The 15,497-nt window shown below is 49.6% G+C and overlaps 1 protein-coding gene across 1 annotated transcript in view; it reads left to right on the forward strand.

Moving 5' to 3' along the window:
* The window catches only part of SPRING1 (SREBF pathway regulator in golgi 1), a 317,312-nt gene that overhangs the window by 241,006 nt on the left and 60,809 nt on the right, over nucleotides 1-15,497 (forward strand). The gene's annotated exons all lie outside the window — the stretch shown is intronic.

A 15,497-nucleotide genomic window follows, 5' to 3' on the forward strand; every position in this document is an offset into this window, starting at 1 on the left:
TATCAGTGCAGTGGAAATGGCATGAACTCGGGGCTTGTCCTGGCTCCACCACTTTCTAGCAGTTGACCTTGGGCCAATCACTTGCATTTCTGAGACTCAGTTGCTTCATCTCTTCAAAGGAGATGACTAACACTGACCACAAAAGTTGGGATCCGAGGTGTGCGGGTAAGTGTTTAATAATTGGCTCTCTGGAGCAAAACCCTGATTTGCAGCATTTGCCAATTACCGTGGTGTAAATATTCCTGTCATGGCCAGTTTTAAGCTACCAGCATGAGGTCATTGAACAGAGTTGGGAAGAGTTGTGCAGGTGTACAGTAGCAGCGAATACTGTATAGTATTTTCCCAGTACAGACGTAATAGACAGAAATCATCTCAAGAGCATAAGTAATAGGATAATGCATTCAATTGATTTAGAAGCGAGGAGTTTTAAATACTTACTTCCTTTGTTTTTAATAGAATTCATTTGTGAGTTTATATAATTTCTTTTTAAAAAATAATAGCTGTGCCTCTCTCTCTGAGATTCTATTCCCTGGGGGACATGGGGACCCAAGGTTGAGCATGGGGAGAAGTCTGCAGGTAACTAAAGTACGGGATAGCTTATTGGGAAGTTTAGGTTCCCCGAATGCGACATCGAACAGACTTGTATTCAAACCCAGCTTCCCGAGATGGGTGGACTTGGTCAAGCAGTCTATCCTCTCTATAAAGTAATCTTCTCACATCAAAGAATTACTTTAGGCTCATCTGTAAAATAATCTTCTTCTCTTAGGGTTATTGCCAGGTCTAAATGAGATAACGTGAGGAAAGATTTTAGCACAGTGCCTGGCACATAGTAACAGCTCAATAAATGGTAGATGCTCTCATTGAGGATGTGATAATTGTGCTAATGGAAAAGTGTGAATGTCGCATTGGGAGCCTGGCAGAGGGACAGGTTAAGGAGCTGGGTTCAAGCCAGGTGCAAGAAAGCAGGCAGGGGCTATAGTTCAAGCTGGAAAATTGGAAAGGGGTTGCCTTGGGCAGATGGGCAGCCCCACCTTTAAAATAAAAAAAACCAAACCCAAATAGGAACTTTGAACCTACCTCTTGCATTGGATGTACGTGTCTCTCTCTGGGGTGGGAACAAGGGTCGGGAGAGAAAGTCAATGAGCTTGAGAGTAAAAGCAGGTGAACTGATGCAAGGTCCAGTCTGCCTTCCTCCTCAGGCTGGTGGTGGTTATGGGGAGGGTTGTGGACCACCACTGTCAGCCTGGAGAATTGTGAACTCATGATGGTGGGAGTAGGAACCACTGCCACAGGCAGGGCATCAGACCAGAGCTGAACTTTAGAAAAGATCTGTTGCTTGGATAAGGAGCAGATTCTGTTGCTCAACCCAACCTGTCTTTATCACCAGAGACCCAACCCAGTGTCCTCTCTGGCTCAGCCGGAAACACCAGGACACTGGGAGGTGACCAGCTCATGTATTTGGAGCTGAAACTAGTGGGGAGCCGGAAATCTCTCCAGTGCTCCTCCACCAGGAGATGGTCCTGGCGGTGCTCCAGGAGCTCCATGGATCCCATCCGGACAGAAGGAAGAGGCTGGCAAGCTGTGGCTCCCTGCACAGGGCTGGGAAGATTCCTAAACGGCTGTGTGCACAGGCTGCAGCCTCACATCCCTGCCTCACCCTTCCAGCCTGAGCTTGGCTTTTTTCTTAAACAAGAAATGACCAGTTGTTGTTCACTCTGAAGATACACCCAACCGGCTCATCAACTTGGCTGGCCACCTTTGATCTGCCTCCAGAGGCAGCTCCCCAGCTAACTTCCTCTTTCTGAGCTGCAGATGTGACAACCACAGCTAACATTACTGAGTGCTGGGCACTCCACGTGCAGACTCTCATTTAATCCCCACCGCAGCCAACAAGTAGGTTTTAATCTATTATCCCCATTTTACAGATGAGAAAACTGAGTTCAGATAAGAGAACAGACCCATTCATGGTCACTCAGCTAGTAAGTGGCTAAAGCCAGGATGTAAACTGTGTAAGCTGTGGCTCCACAGCTCACTAGCTGTCCACGGCCCAGAAAGTCCTCTGTTCCTCTGATGAGTTTCCCCTGGGACGGGACAGGCCAGGGGTGTGGCAAGCACCATGCAAAATATAAGGAGGCATTTACTCTCAGGCTCACACCGCCCGGGGCTGGGTCCTGGCACAACCCCAGGAGCAAATGCCTTCCTGAATTCTATGCTCCAGTCACCTGCCCCAGCCCTACTTCTAGGTAAATACCCAGTTTTAGTAGCTTATTCCCCCCACCAAGGTCAGGGCAGTTCCCAGACAAGAAGAATGTTCTGGTCAAACCAGCTGTGACCAGAGTTTCTTTCTCTCACAATTCCATCACTGAAATTTTTAGATCTACTCCCCCTACCCACCCCTTCCTGGGAACTCAGCCTAGGAAAGGATGCCTGAGACTGTGGGTCCCATCTCTCGGAACCCTGGCCACAGCTCCCTTGACAGCCTGTTAGCTGGTGGCAGAGAAATCCAGTGCTTGTCTTCCCTTCCATCAAAAGCATGTCTCTCTCCCATAGAAATGTCCCATCTGGGTGAACTCAGTGTTGGAACCAACTCCAGGCACTGGAGTTAGACCTGAACTTGAATCTTGCCTTCGCTTCCAACCAGCCATGTGATTTGAGACAGAGGACTTTCCCCCTCTGTGCCTCTTTCGTAAAATGGGACCAATGATGTATGCTTTGCGGGGTGTTATCGGTTTCTTGTGGCTGCTCTAACAAGTTACCGCCAACTGGGTGGCTTAAAACCTAGGAAAGGATGCCTAAGACTGCAGGTCTCATCTCTCCAATCTTAAAAAAAAAAAAGTACTGTCTCACAATTCTGGAGCCAGAAGTTCAAAATCCAGGTGTCAGCAGGACCATGCTCCCTCTCAAGTCTCGGGGGAAGGACCCTTCCTTGCTTCTCCCACCTTCTGGGGGCCCCAGGCATTCCGTGGCTTGTGGCAGCATCCTGCAGTCTCCCACTCTGTCTTCACATGGCCTTCTTCCCTGTGTCTGTGGCCCCTTCTGTCTTTTATAAGGACATTCTCTTTGGATGTAGGGCCCAACCTAATCCAGTCTGATCTCATCTCAATTCCAACTTGGCTGTGTCCTCAAAGACCCCATTTCCCAACAAGGTCACACGCTGAGTTTCCAGGCGGACATGGATTTGGGGGAACACTAGTCACCTTGCTGCACAGAGACCGGCCTGACCTACAGCCCTCGAGCAGCCCGCCCCTCTGCCCTCTCCTACCTGACTCGGATCCTGTGATATTCAGTTTTATGTGTCAGCTTGACGGGGCCACAGGGTGCCCAGATATTTGGTTAAACACAATTTCTGGGTGTGTCTGTGAGGGTGTTTAAGGATGAGATTAGCATCTGGATGGGCAGACAGAACAAAGCAGATGGCCCTCCCCTCTGTGGCGGGCCTCCTCCAATCCCTTGAGGGGCCTGAATGGAACAAAAAGACAGAGGAAGTGGAGCTCGCTCTCTCTGCCTGATTATTTCTGAGCTGGAGTCAGTCTTCCCCTTGGACTGGAACTTAGACCACTGGCTCTGCTGGGTCTCCAGCTTACAGACGGTAGATCGTGGGACTTCACAGCCTCCATAATTGTGCAAGCCAATTTCTTATAATAAATCTCTTTCTCTGCCTCTTCCTCTCGATAGATAGGTAGATTTGGGTATGTGTAATACCTGTATAGGCATATCTGTTGTCCCTTGGTGTCGTAGAGACTGGTTCCAGGACCCCCAGCAGATACCACAATTCGAAGATGCTCAAGTCCCCTACACAAAGTGGCTTAGTACAATGAATCCAGTCAGCCCTCTGTATTGGCGGATGTGAAATCAGCAGATAAGGAGGGCTGATAGTACACCTGCATCTAGATATGGATTTATCTGTGTTCTGCCTATGCTACATCCAGGATATCTATCTCATATCTCTACCTACCTAGAGGTAGTTCTGCTTGTTTCTGTGGAGAACCCTGACTAATACAGAGGCTTTTCTTTCCCCCTATGGAAAGAGAAAAGATGCTTCTGAGAGCAGTGTACTTGGACAGGTCGCAGCCATCCCCTGTGCTTGTAGCCAGTTCCCTCTTCATCCACAGGCTCTGCTCTTTGGTTTCTGAGTCAGTGTGAGACAGGAGGAATCCAGGCCAGATCCTCCACTCGTCTGAACTGTGCTTTCCATAGGAATTAACTTTCCCAAGGAGGCTCACCACCCCTTGCTAGTCTTCACCCAGAGCCTGAGTCAGAACTGGAGAGACACCCTCGTGGGAGTCTGGCTTGTGGAGTGTCATGTCCAGTTGTCACAGGCCCATTGGGAAAGCATGGTGATGGCATTTGCAGAGGAGGAGCTGAGGGTCAGAGGAGTCCAGCAAGGAGCCCAGGGGCACACAGCTTTTATGGAGGGTGGGGCTTTGATGATTCACTGCCCCCAGCTCTCAGCGCCGGCCGTTTGAAATGAGACGTGCTTTGTGCCAGGCTGGGCACAATGATGTGCTGTCAGAGCCAGGGTTGAACCTAAGTCTGCCATCCCTACAGCCCTACAGCCATCCTCCTCCCTGTCCCCAGACGCCTCTCCCAGCTCACACCTCTCTATCTTCCCGACCCTTCCCGGGGGAGTGGGGGCAGGTGCGGGAGGAAGGGTTTCTGGGAGGCGGACCTGTCTTTTTCTGGCTTGCATTCTGCAGAGTGAGAAACCTGGGGTGTGGGACTGGGGATCCCGGTGTGTGTGAGTGTGAGTGTGTATGCAAGAATGTGTGTGTGTGTGTGTGTGGCTTTACAGGGGGGCAGGGAAGGGACAGGGGTGGAAGCAGACATTCCTCAGAGGTTGGGCCAGGGGACAGGGAGGCATCCACCCCCTCCTCCCCTCTCCTTTTCCTCCCCTTGCCCCTTCCCTTCCCTTCCCTTCGGATTCTACCAGGCGGCCTGGGACAATGAGAAGAGTGGAGCCCAGGCAGCACATCGCAGGGGGGTCAGCAGGGGCCAAGCGGGTCAGGGCCCTCGTCTCTGCCTCCCCGGGTTCCTGAACGCCCAAGGATTACAGCTTCAACTTCTGCTGTTTAATCAGCTGGTAGCAATTTAACCATTACACCCCGGTGAGAGAATCCAAGACATTTCCTACAGGAGGGGGAGCGGGAAGACTAAGATGGGAGGAATGCAGGAAAAGGGGGGGGTTTGGAGACACAAAACAGCTTTATTAGAAAGAAAAAGTGGGGAAGAAAAGGAACGTGATCTGTAATTGTATCTCAGTTTGAAATCAAGCTCCCAGGGCCGGCTAGGGAAGCAGACCCCAGGAGAGTGGGGCAGGCGGAGCTGCAGGGTGGGAATGGGGAAGATGGGCACTGGTTGGGGGCGCCATGGGGGCATCAGAGGAGCTGGGCTCTGGGATATGGGAAGGAGTCTTGTCTCCTGCTTTGAGGGGCGGTCTCAAGGCCGAAGGAAGGCCCTGCCCCCTGCAAGCTGTCCTGGATCCGGCCCCTGAAAACTGGGAACAGCAGAGCAGTTAAGTAAGGACTGATTCACTTGGCACCACTGGTTTATCCATAAAGTGCTTGGGAAATGAGATCAGCAGGCGAGGTGAGATTCTTTATCAAATGCATTTTCATCCTGTTAAAAAAAAAAAAAACAAATCTTCCCCAGCCCACTCCCTTTTTTCTGGGCTCCAGTGTGCCTTAACAGCTCACACCTGAGTGCAGGGGGGTCCTCTGTAGCAGCGACTGCTCTCGGCCCCCAAGCCAGGCAGGAGGGAGCCTTCTCCGTGTGGCGTTATGCAGAGCAATGGGGAACCTCTGCAGACGGGGACTTGGAAGAAAGTAAGGATGGCATCTGGGGACACAGAAAGAGCACTGCTTTGGAAACCTGGGGTTCCAGGTTTGAACCCCAGGGCTGTCCTTGGCTGGCTGAGTTAACTGGGGCAAGTTGCTCAGCCTCTCTGACCTCAGGTCTTCATTTGGTTTACAGAGTTGGCACAGTTTTTCTGCAAAGGATCAGACAGTAAATATCTTCGCAGGCCATGCTGTCTCTGTGGCAACTCTTCAACTTTGCTGCTGTAGCGTGAAAGCCGCCGTGGACATACGCACATGAATGAGCGCAGCTGTGTGCAATACAACTTTATTTACAAAAACAGGCAGCCGGCTCGCGGGCTGTAGTTTGCCTACCCATGATCTAGAAAACAGAGATGATGATGCTCCTGAGGCTCCATTAATTAAATTAAACACAGTGGTGTATGTAGCACATTGTCAGGGTCTGAAACGCATTGGCTGATTGTCTTCCAGATGGAGGGAGTGAGACAACTGAGACTTCTCTGACCAACAAACATTCCAACTTTTATCATCTTGTGTCAGGCACGGGCAGACGCTACAATTAAGTTAGTAAAGAAGCCACTAGTGGGAGTCTAAAGGGATAAGGGCCTGGACATTGAGGAGCTGTGCTTTGCAGTGTGAATAGGAGTTTTCAGAGAGAGGCTATAGGGCGTAAAGGAAAAGTAATAATGTTCCTGCTCAGGGGAACATACATGTATGCATAGACACAGGCAGGAGGGTCCATGGTGGGCTGTGGGTATGGAGTGGGTGTGGGAGAGAAAGGGGAAGGAGAAGGGCAGGTATCAAAGATTGGGCCCCACCCCCTGCCCCACTTTGGGATCATTCCAGGCTGGAGCAGGTGTGTGAGGCCCAACAACCAAAAGGCTTCTCAGCTCTGCCCATTGACCTTCCCTCTGTATTTCTTCTCAATGCCTGACAGCCCCAGGTGACTCTCCACTCCTTCCAGGCACAGACACCGCAGGGTGTCGTGCTAAAAAGCAGGGATGTTGGAGTAACACCGATGTGCTCGCAAATGCCCCATTGAACTTTTGCTTGCTGTGTGGTCTTTGGTAAATGTCTTCACCTCTCTGAGTCTCCATTTCCTCATCTGCAAAATGGGAATCATGATCTCACCTACCCAGCAAGTGTCCTGCTGGGAGATTACATGGGATGAGGAAGGGCAATGCTTAACACAGGGCTTGCCTGGCACAGAGTAAACACTTAGTAAACAGAAGCTATTATTATTATTATTATTATTACCATTATTACTGTAATACTTTACAATATAAAGTAGCATATTTATAAGATATTTTATAATATATTATTATTATTATACCACTTGTGTCTCTCAGCCCCCACTACCAAAGGGTCTGAACAGGCTACTGGGACACATTGGTGCCTAAATCTGGCACAGGACATGGCTTTTGAGCACTTCAAAAGCATCCGGTGTGACTCCCTCATTGTTGGGCTGGGGGACAGGGAGACTGTGTACCAGGTGAAGAACACACGTTGCTTCCTCCATCCCTCCCTTACAGCACTTCTGCACGATGATACGCTTTCCCCAGCCCCATTTTCCAGATGAGGAGACTGAGACTTAGGGTCTAAGTGACTTCCTCAGATTCAAACGGTGATGATAGCATTGGCAGAGCTGGGGTTTTAAACTAAGAAGAGGGCATTGCAAACCCGGAGCTTCTTCTGTGTCACACTGAGAGCCCTCCCCACCTGCTAAGAACCAGCCTATTCAAGCATCAAACCCGCTATCTTGGTAGGGAGACCAACCATCCTGCTTTGTCCAGAACTGAAGGGGTTCCAGGGTGCCAGACTTTTAGGGCTAAAACAGGGCAGAAACCCCAGGTGAACACAGAGTCCCCCTACATCTTGATGTTATGGACACCAGGCCTTTAAGCCATCAGCCTCCTGGGTCTGCCTTCAAGGGTGTCTGCTTCCTACCCTGTATTTGGACCCTCTTTCCTCTGTGCCGGGCTGTGTGTGGGTAGAGCCTCCAAGGCCATCACTGTGAATCCCCTCGATTTTCCAAAGTGAGCCTTTGTGAAAACATCTTAGGGCACAACATCCTAAAATTAAAGCATTTGTTAAAATACATAAAACATGAAACAGCAAAAGCAATGGAAACAGCTGAAAAAGTATAATAAAACATGCCATTACAGCAGATTAGGATGAAAAATAGTTCTTGCATTATGCCCCGAAGGTTGGCAAACTGGGACTTCGTAAATATGTCAAGAAACGTACACACAAACGCACACACAGAGATATTTATATACGAAATCTCAGAAGCAGTGGAAACAGCTGAAATGGTAGGACGAGGTGCATTTCCAGTATATCGTGTGTGTTCTTGCCCCGGTTTATATAACACGCTCAGATACACAGCGAGCAGCGGGGCAGAGATTCTGGAGTCTGCGGAGAGTCGCCAGGCTCTGCAATTTTCCATCAAGAGTTCTCTGGGAAGTTAAAAGCAATCTGTACAAGATCAGCTTTCGGCCCCCCCGTGCCTTCACCTATGAGAGGTCTCCCTGGATGCTTAGCTCCGTGTGTGTGGCTCTCAGGCACCGGCCCCACGTGACCCCACATTCCTGTTGCTAATGGGTTCACAGTCTGTCTTGCCATATGGGGGGAGGTAGAATTTCTAACAGGGAAGCCGCAAGCCAGCTTCTGCCCACTATTACTCCAACTGAGATTGACTGATACTCAACTTGGGGCCTGGGGAAGGGGGCATAAGCAGGGTGACCACTTATCTCTGTTTGCTTGGGACTCTCCCAGCTGTAGCACTGAAACCCCTCAGTCCCTGGCAAACTGGGGTGACTGGTGCCCCTATAGTCAAGTCCCAATCCCGTGGCTCTTTCAGTATTCAACTTCCTTCTGTTACATTTTTAAAATTAAAAATGGACAAAGCCAGGTTTGGGGGGTTGGAGAGTAAAGCTCAGTGGTAGAATGTGTGCTTAGCATGCACGAGGTCCTGAGCTCAATCCCCAGTACCTGCATTAAAATAAATAAAGAAACTACTAGAATTCCTTTAAAAAAAAATGGACAAAGCCAGTGAAATCACCATCAACTCATTCCTGAGTCATCCTTCCCCTGCTGGATGAGAAAAGGGGCGTGTAACTTAGGTTAGAAAAAATTAGCAGAAAGGTATGAATTGTTGATATGCTGCCAAAGTCCTACTGTCCTCCGATGATCGGCAAATTAGCAAACTGCTTCTGGGTTGATCTTTCCGGAGGGTTTTAGGGTCTGTTTTATTTAACTGACGGCATCTGTCTCTGATAGCAGGGCTCTCTTGGAGTGATAAATTGCGTCCATATTTACTCTTCTTCCTAAAGCTAATTGTTGGGGGGGGGTTGTGTTTTAAATACCTTTTTGATGTGCTAAGAGCTCCCCGTGAGGTAAATAAACAGACCGTTAGGTTTCGCCCCGAAGTGTCTGCAGAAGCCCATCTCCTAATTCGAGGTAGTTAATGGACATTAACCTCTCTGGCTCCCTCTCTCCGCTCACACCCTCATCCTATAATCATTGTCATCACTTATAATAACATCTTACACTTGTAGGTCAGCTTTTCTTTCTAAGTGAGTCTCGCCTAATGAGTAGCTTTTGACTCTAAATAATGAAGTATTTGCCCTTCTCAGGTTTCTGCGTCTAGGGCTCTTCCCCAGACCTTTGGTTGGAGCGTGTGCACAGACACACATTCACACTCCGTGGGCACAGGCGCTCACATACGCATGCTTGCACACGCACACACACACCCCCTCTGAGTTACCAAGAGTCATACCACTGGTCATTTCCTCATCTTCAACGTGCAGATGATCACAATAGCCATCATTTTTGGAGTGCTTTAAACTCTACCCAGTTACTGTGCTAAAGGCACTCGGCAGGAACTTCGTTTTCACAGCAACCCTTTTAAGTAGGTAATCAGCCCATTCTACAGACAGGGAAACAGAGGGTCCCAGAGGTACAGTAACCACCTGGAGTTCCAACAGCTAATAAGTTACAAAGCTCCATCCCAACCCCCATGACAGTCACTAGGGCTCACATTCTTAAGCCACCAATGACCCAAATGACCCCGGCTGACTCAGATCCTTCAAATGCCCTTGTCTACTGTCCTTGGGCAAACCCCAGTGGGAGAGAAGAGTGCCAGCGAGCCCCTTCTGGGTAGCATTTTGCAGCTACAGACCACTAGAGACAGATTACAGGGGCCAAAAATATCTCTGTCTTTTCTGGACCCAGCATGGAGTTGGGGCAGTCTGGGCCTGGAGATGCCATCTCCCAGAGCAGGCTGAAGCGTGGCCTGGCTGAAACCTGCTGCACCTTGCAGGCCCGGAACCAGTCCCCTGCCTCCCCTCCCCAAAGGACGTAGTACTTTTCCCTCCTTCTAGCCAGGCAGGAGCAGAATGCCTGTGGCCTGTGTTACAGCTGCCACCGCCAGGCAGGGGCCTCCTATGGACAGAAGCCTTAAGGAGACAAGACTGTGGCCAAGAGAAAAAGAACCAGTTCCCTCGGCACCCTTTCTGCTGGCAGCTTGAAGCTATTTGAGGCGTCAAACGTCCCCCATTTGGTCTCGAGGCAAACGCCACTTGGCTGGGGAGGGGCCCCATTTTCAGCAAGTGTTCTAGCAGAACGCCAGAGACCAAAATTATATGCCTTCCCCTCACGGCTTAAAAAGCAGCCTTCAAGGGGGTTTTGCCCATGTATAATTCAAGAAGCACCGAAGCTGGAAACTGCAAACTTGGTTAGATTTTCCTTCCCCGGGAGGATCTTTGTCTCAAGCCACAATTGTTTAAAATTGCAGTGTCGCGTGCGTGGAAGGGAATGGCTCTGACCCGTTGCTCAGGTGACACTTGTCAGACCCTCCTCATAGAGAAGATGGCACGGGGACACCCAGCCGAAAACCTGAGTGGCTTTGGTCTGTGTCCAAAGTTCTTTTTCTCTCTTTTCCTTTGTCCTTTTCAAGAACACAGAGGCACGAAGCAAACAGCAACCCGCTCTGCTGGAGTTTGGTGCTCCGTGTCCCAGAGGCTCTGAGGACATCTTGCTGCCTGGGGGTGGCAGCTCAAATGCCCAGAGACTCTCAAACAACCAGCCTGAGTGTGTCACCCAGCCCCCTCCCAAATTAGTAGACAACCAAGAGGCCAGGACACAGGGGCCCTCCTGTAGACTACTTCCACCTTACAGGCCCCGCAGGAGCGGGCCCTGAATGTAATCATAGTTTCCATTACCAAGGGACATGATCACTCAGAGTTGGCAGCCCTCCAAATTATCTCACTTCCTGAGGCATGCCAGGAGGGCAGACTCCAGAATCAGGGGGATCTGGAGTCAAATCTCTGCCCTTGCTACTAAGTGGCTGTGTGACCTTGGGCAAATTGCTCAACCTCTCTGCGCTTTCTTTGCAAATGGAGCTAATAATGCCTGCCTTGTGGCACTGTGAAGATGAAAAGATTTAGTGCTTGCCTGTAGTGCCAAGGGCTGGCCCCTGGACACAGCAAGCACAGTGCCTGCAGTCGTGAAACTTTCAGGAGCACCCCCCCCCCCAAATGTTTTACTTCTTGCAATAAGCAAGGTGCATACCTTGACTGCATTGGTATAAAGGTGAATATAATTGAGGTAGATTGCATTTATCTTCATAACCATGCAGTCATGAAAAATAATTTTTAGTATTTTTAGTGGGGAAAGGAGCCCCTGGAAGTCAGGATGTGGTGGCTCTGTTGGTCCCCGCCAAGCACATTATAATTGTCTCCTGTAAACCTCACAGCCCTCTGTGGCAAGCATTGTGAGCCCCACTTTAGAGGTGAAGAGTTTGAAGCTCAGAGAGGTTCAGTGACTGTCAAGGCCACACTTCTGATAAGCCTTGTTCCCTTCTTGTCAAGCTCCTGCTTTAAATCAGAAGTCACCTTCATCCAAGGAGTAGAAGAGAAGGTTAACTTGGCCTGCCTTTGATGGGGTCACAGGTGGAGACTTTGCCCAAGCATCCCCACCTTCCAGGTCTTGACCCCATCCACAGACCACGTGTGCTATCATTTACTCAATACATTTCTTTAAATTATTTACTGAAATTAATGTATTTTAAAAGAAAAATGGTATATCTCCACTATGAATAGAAAGCTGAGATCATTTGCCCTAATCTGAAAAAAAAAAAACAAAAAACCCGAAGTATTAACATTTTAAATGCTCACATGTGGACCACCTAAAATCATCTTGCATCATGGCTGATGCAAGGCTGATGTAGGGAGATGGGTGAGGGTCAAGACCATGCAGGTGAAGGTCAAGGTGATACCAGTGAGGGTCAAGGTCATTTGAGTGAGGATCTGGGTAGGGAGAGGAGGATAGGATCCCTGTCTTTATTATAAATTTTGATGTTTTGTTCCTTATGAATATTTTTCATTCATCTTCATTTAAAAAAAATTATTGCTGGTATTTATTTTATCTTGATGACAGAGTGTTTTGGCAGCCCCTTAAGTTTTGGACAAGAGGCAAGTGCCTCACTCGTGTTGCGTCCACCCTAGTGCAGCCCTGTGTCACATACAGAAGGAGCATGCTTCCCACTTTGAAAAGCCCGTCCAAGGTCAGTGACTTCCTGGGCCGGCGTCTTGGAGTAAGTCAGGCCAAGGAACGGCGAGTGGAGGGAGGTGTGGGCAGGGCATGGAGATCAGTGTGGGCCCACGAAGTGGTCGGCAAATGGATCTTGAGAACTATTTTCAAGGCCGAATTAACTTCCAGGCCTGGAGGGACCATTAACTTCTGCTCTTAGATTCCCCTTAATGGACTGAAGGCTCACTCCCCACCCAAGGTAAACCACTCACCCCGTCTCCCTCGCTTGCCCTAGGCCTAGTGTTTATAAAGCCATTTGCACTCCCTGGAGAAGGGAGGATGAACGGTGATTGTTTCACCATTAAGTTAACTCTGCGACAACCCAGTCCTGTCCTCCTGCTGACCCATGAGTGTCCACTGTTTGTAAATACCACCCAGTGCTATGAACAGGTGTAAGATCTGGCTGGGGGAGCCCAGGCTGGGGCTGGAATGCAGAGCTGCGCCTTGAGTCTGCAGGGTGCTCAGGCTGCAGAGTTCCAAACATTTCACAGGCCCTTTCTAGCAAAGCTAATTAACTCCCCGCTCCCCCGGGCACCAGTGTAGAGCAAGGCATAGGAATTATTGATGTGACCGAGTTTCCTAGCTGCCGGTGGGTTGGGGTCGCCTTCTGCACCAATCTGAGCGGGGAACTAGGACCTCGAAGTATACACATGTGCATGTGAGCCCAGACACGCATGGGCCTGAAATCCCACCATTTGGCATCATAAAGCCTGGGGGGAGCTTTCTGAAATGCACTCTACAAATGCAGCTCTCCTTGAAAGGGAGATCCACCCTGAGCCTTTAGGGGTAAATAATTTCACGTAGTTGGGGTACATTCTCAAAGGTAGGGCCTGGGATGAATGGGACACCAAAGGGAAGACAGGAAGCCTGGGGAGAAGGAGATGCTGGAAAACATATAGGGCATGTAGGGAGAGTGTAGGAGGCAGGGTGGTAACACATGCATTCATTGATTCAGCCAGTATTTTCTGAGTACCTGCCATGTGCCAAGCACTGGTCTGGAATCTAGGGATACAGTGACGAGCAAGACAAGGTCCCTGTTCTCATGGAGCTTATAGTCTAAGTGGCAGACAAACCATCAGTAACGAACCAACTCCTTATCTCAGCCTCTAAGGCCTTTTATGATCTGGCCCCTGGCCTCATCTCAGCTCTTGTCATCCTCTCCTGGACCACCCAGCTCTAGCCACTTGGCTTTCCTTTATTTCTTGAACACACTGAACTCATTCCCACCCTGCTGTTCCTTCTGCCTGGAGCACTTTCTTGGATTTTCATATGACTCTCTCCTTCTCACCTCTCAAATCTCATCAAAAACATCACGTCCCCAAGAAGTCTTCCCTGACCACCCCCATCTAAATTTCCTTTCCCATCTCTGTCACTTTCCAGCCCATGGCCTATTTTTATTTTATTCTCAGCACTTGTCACCATCCTGAATAACTACTGGTTTTTGGGTTCCTTGTCTTTCTTCTTCATGCAAATGTCAGCTTCTTGAAAGTAAAGCCTTTGTCTAGATAAAGGAAGCAAACAAAAAGTTAATAAGTGATTGTGGCTTGTGACGTGGTGAGCGGCTCAGTGAGAGAGGATAACATGGACAGGTGTGGCCTGTTCAGGGCCCAGGGGTGTGGGTGGCCAGGGAAAGCCTCCCCAGAGGGTGATGTTTAAACTGAAGCCTGCAGGAGAAGAAGGAGCCAGCCTGGAAAGCAGAGTTCAGCCAGAGGAGCAGCACACACAAGAGGAAACCCCTCAGAGGGCATTTTTCACGGAGCTGAAAAGACATCCCTCTGGGCAGTCAGGTCCAGGCTTGAATTTCGCCTCGCTGCCTCCCAACTGTGTGACCCTTGGGCAAGTCATTTCCCTCTTTGAGCCTTAATCTCCATCTTTCTAAAGGGGAGATTAAAATGCTTTCCTTGAACTGTGTTATTAAATTTACATAAGATAATAGAGAGAGAGAATTTGGTACATAGTAGGAGCTTAACAGATGTTCATTTCTACCTCCCTTCCTTTCACAAGTTTCCTAGGAGACACCGCAGGCTGATAGGACTGGCCTCCTTTAAGACAGGACCCTCTTTACCCCCATGCCTTATGCCCACTACCTTTGCCCCTCTCCTGCATCTGAATCCCAAGTCCCCTTCCCCAGCCCCACTTGTCGATCTATACAGCCAACCTGCACCCCCCTCCCTCGGCCTTTGTCTACAGTGCTCTCACTGAAGGCTGCCCAGAGATGGCAGTGGCAGCTTGTCCACATCAGCAGCTGAGCTGGGACCAGACCCCAGATAGCCTAAATCCAAGACCAGCGTTCCTCCATTCTACCAGACTGAGGTTATGGTTGTTCACTCTCAAGGATGATCCACCCTTCGGGTTCAAAACCCAGGGAGTGATAATGCTGACCTTCCCATTCTTGGGCTGAGATATCGCCAGTGGAATAATGGTAACTATCAGCTACCAAGCACTGTCAAGGAGCTAGGTGTGTGGCTAAATTCTTTACAAACATAAGCTGATTTTGCAGTCTCAGTAACCGCGGAGGTGTTATATTCCCATTCCATAGATGAGCACATTGAAACTCAGGGGCAATGTGACTTGTCCAAGATCCCATACCTGGGAAGACACAGAGTTTGTAACCCAAGCAGGGGGAATATTGCATCTTTAATAACTGGCACAGCATGGCCACTGGGCAATCAGAACAGACATCAGCTATGAACACCTAGCATGGCATTCCTATGCCTACCAGCTGAACGTCAACCCCAGTGAGGCTGACTGCAATCCATGATGCTGTGGGTCCCCCCTAGAGAAAAATGAGGGAGCTCCCTGCTGGGTCAGACAGCTTGGGAGAAGACCAGGGAGCTGGCCCCGGCACCAGGGCTTAGAGTATATGGTCTTCAGCCAAGAGGTCATCTCCATGAGGTCAGTTAGCACACTTTAAAGGAGCAGGCAAATCCCAGGAGCAAGACCCAGAGTCTGGGTGCAGTCAAGTGGAGGGACGTGGCCAGGCAAATCCCAGTAGAGGAGCTGAGGTTGGTGTTCAGAGACCCACATGGGCCTGGAGGCAACAAAGCAAGTAAGGCCTGAACATCAGGTTCGTGTGTTTGAACCCAATTTAAG

The sequence above is a fragment of the Camelus bactrianus genome, chromosome 32 (genome assembly GCF_048773025.1).
Source record: "Camelus bactrianus isolate YW-2024 breed Bactrian camel chromosome 32, ASM4877302v1, whole genome shotgun sequence".
Lineage (NCBI taxonomy): Eukaryota > Metazoa > Chordata > Mammalia > Artiodactyla > Camelidae > Camelus > Camelus bactrianus.